The following is an 8549-nucleotide window of genomic DNA, read 5'->3' as shown; positions in this document are numbered from 1 at the left end:
TACCAAGGGCTGGGATATAGAAAAGGGCTGGTGCAGGGTCTGCTTTTTTACCCTCTTGTAATTGTGGCACCAAACTCCTTCCTCTACTCAAATAATTTGTTGAAAGAGTCACTAACCATGAGGTGGGAACAGGGGGAGGCAAGATTCCTTGTTTTCACAAGGAGGATGGAGTGTTCCAAGGGACACCTGGAATCTCTCCCATACATCAGGGTCACACAGCCCCATCAGCATCCAGCACAGAAGATCAGTTTAAATGTGCCCTGTTACATCTTTTCAAGCTCAGAATTTCTTAGAGTTCATCATTAAAATTGATGAGAAAATAGACATTTGGTGTCCAGAGAAATCTGGCAACTAAATTGTTGTTTATGTCTCAGATAGGACCAAACCAGGAAGTATGGGTTTGAAATATTTCTCTTCAGAAGTGACTTGGGGTGATTTTATGATGGTATTTTATTCCCTAATCATCTGCTTTATGCCCAGAAAAGTCTGCTGTAGTTTTAAGGTGAGCTCAGGGGTGGGGCAGGGAGGTTTGGGCTCCTGCATGACTTGGTTCCAACCCTTTCACACCTCGATGTGCTCTGGCAGACCGGGACATTACATTATTCATTATTCCTATTATTGGATTAGCTTTTGCTTGCTTAGGCAAGAAGCTTTTTTTTTTTTCTTTCTTTCTCCACCTTTTTCCCTGGTCTCCAGCAGAGATCCTTCAGTTATTTATTTGGTTTTTTTTTTTCCTTTCCTTGAACTGTTTTGGTTTGGGTTTTGTTTGGTTTTTTTTCCCCCCTCTGTGCTCGGGAGCCTTTGGGGGCTGTGCTGGATGATCCAGACCCAGAAAAATAAAGGACACCAAAACCCACCAGCTTCTCCTGCTGTGAGGAGGAGACTAAAGCCAGAAAAGTTCCCATCTGTTCTTCCCAAGTGGCTGAGCTGAGACAAATGGGGCAGCTGCCATCTCTGCCTCATGGCCACACAGCCTAGAGGGACATGGGGGTTAAGGTTTTGAAATTTCAATATCTAACATTTACTCAATCCTTATCTGTGCCTTGCAGGCACCCCTTTTTTTGGTTAATAAACAATTTGTTGTTTGTTTTTTTTTGTTTTTTTTTAATGTCACCCACTAGTATTAATTTCTCTCGTTGGCAAACAGGTTTATTGAAGCCCTTCTCTTTAGAGGAAACACTTATTCCAGGGTGTTTTCTCCTCAAATTTGTCTCTAAACCGAGACAAGAAGTTATGCCACCACCTTCTGAATTGCTTCATTTTGATATTATTGAAACACAGTTTAGTACTGCAATACTGGATGGGATATGGATATGTAAGAGAATAACATTAAGATTTTAATATAGAAGTGAAAACAAGTGGGAAATGGAGCAGGAAAAAGTTGAAATAATAAAAAATTTAAAATCCATTCTGATTTCAAATTGATTCAATATTTTGCCTTTGAAATGTCATTGGAATTAGAGTACTCTAATGAAGCATTCACAATTTTACCTATTGCCTAAAGAAGAACAGCCTTTTCCCAGAGGAGAAATGTTCCATAGACCAATTTACAACTGAGTGCAAACCACAAAATTTTCAGCCTGGAAACTCTTCAGTGCAGAAGGCAGAACTTTGTGCTTTGGTGGTACAGCTCCAAGCACAGCAGGACAGATCTCCAGGCACCCCTGCACCAAAAGCACAAATAATAGAGCTGTTGGTCAGGAGATTTGCTGATGAGCCCCAGAGGAAGTTACAGTGTGCATAAGAAAACCAGAGAATTTGGAGGTAATGAGAGAAGGGATAGAGAAAAATCATTCTGTGTTGGAGACAGGAAGACAGGCAGAGAAAAGAGAGTGAGATTGCAAAGATAGACAGGTGGGGAGAAAGAGAGAGAGGTGCAATTCAGCTCCTGCTCCTGCCTGATTTGTTCCACCTCCATTATCATGCACCAGAACAACTCATTCTTCTTTTTTACCAGAAAGCGTAATAATGTTCCACAGGTGAAGGAGTTATCTCAGCTTTTCTCTTTTCCAGCAAAGCTAACACTCAGTACATGAAATAAAGGTTATCTTGAAAAATAGACGCTGCAACTCGCATACAAAGGAACCCTTTCCTGTGACAAGGGAGTCTTTTCTGAAGGGGTCTGTTAGGTTTTGTGCTCAGAAGAAAAAGGGGAAGAAAATGGAATCGACTGCTTAGTCCCCCTGCCAGGCTGCCAAATTGACTTTTGAACAGGAGCTGGGAGACTCTTTCCCCTGGCATGAAAAGCAGGTTATCCCTAGGGGGATTGCAAGGATGGGGATGAAGAGGAAGGCAACACTGCTGGCCGTGCAGGGGATTAGGACAAAACTCACCTTTCACATCTCTCCCAAATCCATGAGGTCAGGGATGGTCTGAAAGGCAAAGCCCCTGTGTGTTGTGTTGATAAGGAGAAGACAAAACTCGGATGGGTTGTGTGTCAGCATGACTGAAGCACAGCACACAGATGCTCATGCTGAGGGTGGTGGGTACCCAGCCTATGTGCACAGTATCCAACCCTGTGTGGTCAGCATTCATCCCTGTGTGCTGAACATCCATCCCTGTGTGTTCAGCACCCATCCCTGTGTGCTCAGCATCCCTGTGTGCCCAGCATCCATCCCTGTGTGCTCAGCACCCATCCCTGTGTGCTCAGCATCCCTGTGTGTCCAGCATCCATCCCTGTGTGCCCAGCATCCATCCCTGTGTGCTCAGCACCCATCCCTGAGTGCCCAGCATCCCTCCCTGTGTGCCCAGCATCCATCCCTGTGTGCTCAGCATCCATCTCTGTGTGCTCAGCACCCCTGTGCCACTGCCTCCATGTGTCTCCTGCTACTCCCTGCCCCTGGCATCCATCCTGGAAGGGTCACACCTGCAGAGGTGGGAGTCTGCTCTTCCATTACTGAAACAACCACATAATGTGTGTTTTGGTACAATCCCTGTGAGCAGAATCTGGGAATCTTTTAAAACAAACCCTACTAGGGTCTAAAAAAAAAAAAAAAAAAAAAGAAAAAAAAGATCATTTAAATCCTCATTTAAATGACTAAATAAAAGGCCTGGCTGTGGTTTTTCATGAAAGGGCAGTGTGAACTCCTGCTCTTTGCCTCGTGCCCTGAGGATCATTAAATAACACACCCAGCCATGCACAGGGTTCCACAGGACACTGCTCAGTGGTGGCTCTTTTTAAGCGTCACTGTGATGATGAGGATGAACAGGGACAGCTCCCGGGCATCATCACCAGGGATCTCAGGTGTGTATTTAGTATTCAGCAGGAATAGATCTGGATGTTTTCATCCCTAATTTCCTTGCAACAGCCGCCTGTCACTTTTATGTTCTTGGGTATCTACAAAAGCCCTTACAGAAGGGATGTATTTATTTTACTAGCAGCTTCTGTCATTGTGATCAGCACTTGGGTGAAATATGGATTTTTATTCTCATTGAATTTTGTTTTCTTTTTAAATAATTGACAATAATTCTGTGAAGCTCCAGAAGTTTGTCTTTCCTTACATCAAATTGTTGGAAGTGTCTGAGTAGCTCTAGTGTTCCCTGAAAGCCTTGAAGTGCTGACATAACTCAGAGTGATGTCACACGCCTTGGGCTCAGTGGTGAAACTTAGTCAGTCAAATATTCCCTTGTTTTGAAGGCACTGGACACCAGTGTGGATGTTGGTGACACACTGCCATTCTGGGATTAGGAAATGGAGCTCTTCTAAAATCCTTCCTTCCATCCCTCTGAGGATCCCTTCCCATTGTCTGCAGTGAGCCACGGTTCAAAGACTGTCAGAGCACATAAACATGACACAGTAACTGAGAACATCAAAGAGTATTATGTTTTCCATACATAAAGAGTGACAAGCTGCCTAACACTTTATATTAAAAATTCAGACAAAAAACAATTCAAGAAAAATCAAAGCAAAGTCTCCAAGAGAGAGTCAGACACCACGCGTTTGTTACACACTCTTATCTTTTTTGCCTTGCAAAGTGTCCTTTAAACTCTGCTCCTAAAAATATATATCTAAAATCTTATTTTCAGCAGTTATGTTGCTGTCTACAGAGGAAAGGGAAGTATAGGGGGGAGCCAACTTCTAGAATGGAAAGCTCAGCCATTCCAGGAGGCAAAGCTGGAAGGAAACTTGGAGACAGCAAAGTCCATCACCACCGCCACCATCTGAGGTTAAAATATTTGGATTTATGGACTCAATTCTGGTGCTAGGAAGAGATGATCCAGGCACCATGGAGAAAAGAAAGGAACCTCACCTTTCTTTGTAAGGACAGAGGACAACAGACCCTCTAAGTGGCAAAATTACTGAGTCAATGACATGTAAAACCAACATGAGACAAAGAGGAAAATCTGTTGGGGGAAGTTGGATGAATTTTGAAGAGCAGAGGCAGAACAGAGCAGAGGCAGCTGATTCTCTGCCATGGAAGGCCTTGGCATGAGCTGGGTGCCCTTTGAAAAATTACAGAAATATTAAAGGAAGCATTCAGTGTCAAAGAACTGAAAATCACAGTGAATTGGGATCAAATTTAGTGAGGAGGTTTGGACCAAAAAAAAAAAAAAAGGAACAGAAAGAATTTTGAAAATCTTTAAACATTTCAAAACTTTTTTAAAAGATTTCTAAGTGTTTTAAACTAAGCTTTTCTTTGTTTTGCATCAGCATTTTCATTTTAAAAATCATCTTAAAGTTAAACTAGGTGAAGAGGTTAAATAACTTTGAGAAGAGACCTTCAGATCTTAAGCAAATGCTGTGCTCCAGATTAAACATGGGCTTGCACTTTTCTTTAAATTCTTTCTTCTCCTTTCATTCCCCTTTCAAATATATTTTCAAACTCTAAATGATTTGAAGTGCATTTTGTCCTTTGACACTTTTCTTTAGCTTCTATTGCAAATATATATTAAAAAAAAAAAGTTCTTAACTTAGCTCTTGTCACTGATAACTGCTGGAAAAAGATAGAGTACCAGCTGTTGTTTGTACAGTGCTTGAAAGGGCTTCAATAACAGTGTTAACAAAATGGCCAAAGGGACTGGGGAAGACTCAAGGACAAATTCCTACATGAGCTTCCACTGGAGTATTGAAAGTGGTTCATCACACTCCTCAATTCCCTCCCTTCTCTGCACATCCTCCTTCCCAATCCCTTAAATGCCAACACATTTTAATAGCTCCTGCTGCCTCTCTAGGAAAGAAATGAAGCCCCAGGTAATGTTTCTGTGTTCAAAATGACCACCTGGTGATGGCCTCGAGCTTACTCCTCATGCAGCTTGTTCTGCCTCCAAATCCAGAGATTACTGGGTTTGCTCATCCTTTGTGCCCTCTAAGCTGTGCCTGCAAAATCAGAGCCTTTTGGGGAGCAACCAAAGCCTGTGCACAGAATACCCCCAGCTAATCCAAACCAGAGGCAACTGAACTGTGGTTGGACTTGATTTGATCCTTTTATTTATTTTTTTTTATTATTTATTTTATTTTTTGTTCTTCTGGGGATGGTGTTCTCTCTGTTCCTGTTTACAAGCCAGGGGTTATTTGAAGTGGGATATTTATTTATTTATTTATTTATTTTATTTATGCACTTCTATTATCACAAGAACCAAATTGCAACCTTCGAGAAAAAAAACCCCGTGCTTGTGGAGGGCGGTGGCGGGAGGGAGCCAACAAATTAAAGCCAGAGAAAGGGGGCTACATCTTTATCAAAAGACAACATCAAATTAATTTCTGTCTGGTCTCAGGAACTCATGTAAAATTTATAGGCTGTTTGTTAATTTTGCTGTAGTGCCAGCAGCGCGGGGTGTTTGTGATTCAGGGGAAGGGCCGGGGTGGAGAGGGAGAGGAGGGAAAGGGGAGGCAGAGGAGGAACACAGCAGCCTTGGCCAGGCTGACAGGGATCCGTGCATGGAGTGACCTTGCCCACGTGCCCAGCCTCAGCTGGAAGGCAGCAGGATGGATGGCTCTGGATGGACACAGCCTGGCTGCTTAAAATTCCAGTGGTGCGCTCAGCTCTCGGTACAAGGCTGCCCTTTCAACACCAGCACAATGACTCCTCTTACATAACCCAACAGCCAATTCAGCAGGCTCACAGCTCAGAAGAGAAGGAGAATTAGTTTTGTATGAACACACCTTCTTTGCCCTTTCCCCACCCTCCTCTCCCATCTTCTTTACTTTTTGTTGGGTTCTGGAGCGCGTCCATGGAAGTGTCTGAGGCATTTGTGCCTTTTCCATTATCTCAGCAGGACAAGGGGATACAGTCTCAGGCAGCTGGAATAAAACAGGGGCATCTCCCCAGTGACTTAACTGAGGTGAGAGAGCACACTTCCCCCCAGTGCTTTACAATGGCAAGGTCATTTTTATTTTCTTCTCCAGAATCTCTGCTGGAATTAAGGATTTGCAGCTTTCAGGAGCTTTTCTGGCTTTGATAAAGCCTGTGTTTCTGCTGGAACCACGCAGTGCCACAGGGAGCGTCAGTGGGGGGATCACCAGTGGCATATTCTGATGTCTGACTCCGGCAGAATTGCTTTCAGAAACACTGAGAGATATTAAAGGGTCCCACTATCACGTGTGGCTGGTAACTTAGCAAAGGTTCCCAGCAATGTTTACAAATGGAAGCCTAACACCACATTAGCAGCAAAAAATAAACAAACAGAACTGCTGGAATCAGGTGAATTTCATTTTCATTTCAAACTTTCCAGCTCTCAAAGAAACCTCAGGCATCTGGGTCTTCATTTTAAAAACATAAGCTGGCACTTCTGCAAAACTTCCCAGCTGAATGAAAATGCATCACTTTAAAGCAGACCTCTAGCACTGATTTAAAGACTCCCACTTCCCCTGTCAGCTGTCCCAACATTTTAAAAGCCTTGCTAAGCAGGTATGGGATTTGTTCTTTCTTTCCTTTTCTCCCTCCCTTTATTCAGTTTCAGGGTGTGTAACCTCAGCTGCCAGCCCAGGATGCTGACCTGGAGATGGATGTCCCCAGTCCCATAATATGATTTCCGTTTTCCCATTAATTTCCCAGCTAGAAAACAGGTGAACAAAACCTGTCCTAGAGATGTACTGGAAATTAGCAAACCAACAAGAAGATTGGGATTAGAGTAATATAGAGAAGAGTATTCTAGAAAATATTAAGAAGTCACCCATTGCTCCCCACTAGACCAGAGATTTTGTACCAATTTCTAACAAGCTATTCCATCGTTGGACAGAGAGAAGGAACATGCCACTGTGGGGTTTAGTGTGGTCCTTCCTCCACTCCTTCCTGCCAGGGGTGGTGTGTCCTCATCCTCACAGAGCCTGGGGAGGGGAGGAAGAGCATTCCTGCCAGCCAGGGGTGATTTTTTCCCTCCACAGCCACAGAGAAGAACACTGTGCTTCATAAACACACTTCAAAGAAGCCCACTATTAAAAATACATGGACATCATGTGGATCTAAGCTAAATACATATGGCCTTTGATTGCTTGGCATTTCCAATTCATACAGGAACATTACTGCCATGCATTATTGATGATCACAAGCATTTCACTGCCTCAGACTGAGGACACCTCTTCCCTTTCTCCCTTCCTCATGTGTAGCACCCTTTGCTAGAGACCGAGCAGATTAATTAAGCCGTGATTAACTGTGCACACACGCCTGGCTGTCACCGATTCAGCTCTGGAAATGGCCCTGCTGTGAGCTGAGCACCACGCCGTGGGAGCGGGGTCCTGCTGGCAGGGAAGGGTCCGCTCGGGGTGTCTCAGCTGCTCCCCACCAGTGCCAGCACATCTGGCCAGCTGTGTGCCCCTGGCAGCACAGCCCGAGCTGCTCCCCGGCTCCTGCCAGGGTGATGATACCCGGACAGAGGAATTAAGAATTAAGAATCGAGCATCAAGAAATGCTTTGGCTAAAAAGGGGCTGGCAAAACCCTATAAAACATTTACTGTGCTTACAAGAACAGGCAGAGAGCAAGGCTGCAAGGTTAGATAAAGAGCTAGAGTGTGCAAACAGGATGCAAGGACAAAAGCACCACAGGACAAGGGGGTTCTTTGGACCCCTAAGCTAGGAAAAATGGTATCAAAGTCCAGAAGATGGCCTGAAAAAGAGCATGCACAAGGAGACAAGATGAAAAGTTCAGCTGAGAGGAAGACTGTTTATTTCAGCCCCAAAGATCCCCAGATGACCACCAGAGTGACCAAAGAGGCAAAGAGGAGTGGAGCTAATTTTAATATGGAGCAGGTACAGGCAGGGTTAGGAGATGAATGTGTTTTAGGTTATTGTGTAACCATAGCTTGTAGAGAATTGAAAAAGAGGGGCAAGTCTCCAGGGTGTGCATGTTTTTGGAGGAGTTATCCTCTATGCACCTCAGTGCTGAATAAATCCATACCAGCTCTTACAGCTTATTCTGTGGGTTACAGAGCGCTGAGTAAAACGTTCCTTGGCTCAGCCCCGTGCTGGGGTTGGAACCTCTGTCCCTGTGGGACATCATCTGCCCTGGCTCTGCTTGACTGGGCCCTCCCATACCACACACTTGGGCAAAATCCCATCCCTCCTTTCTCTTCCACTCTGGGTAGTTCAGGCTTCTTCCCTGCTCTCTCTCTG

This window comes from Cyanistes caeruleus, chromosome 20 (genome assembly GCF_971803275.1).
Source record: "Cyanistes caeruleus chromosome 20, bCyaCae1.hap1.1, whole genome shotgun sequence".
NCBI lineage: Eukaryota > Metazoa > Chordata > Aves > Passeriformes > Paridae > Cyanistes > Cyanistes caeruleus.
This window is presented reverse-complemented; position numbering follows the sequence as displayed.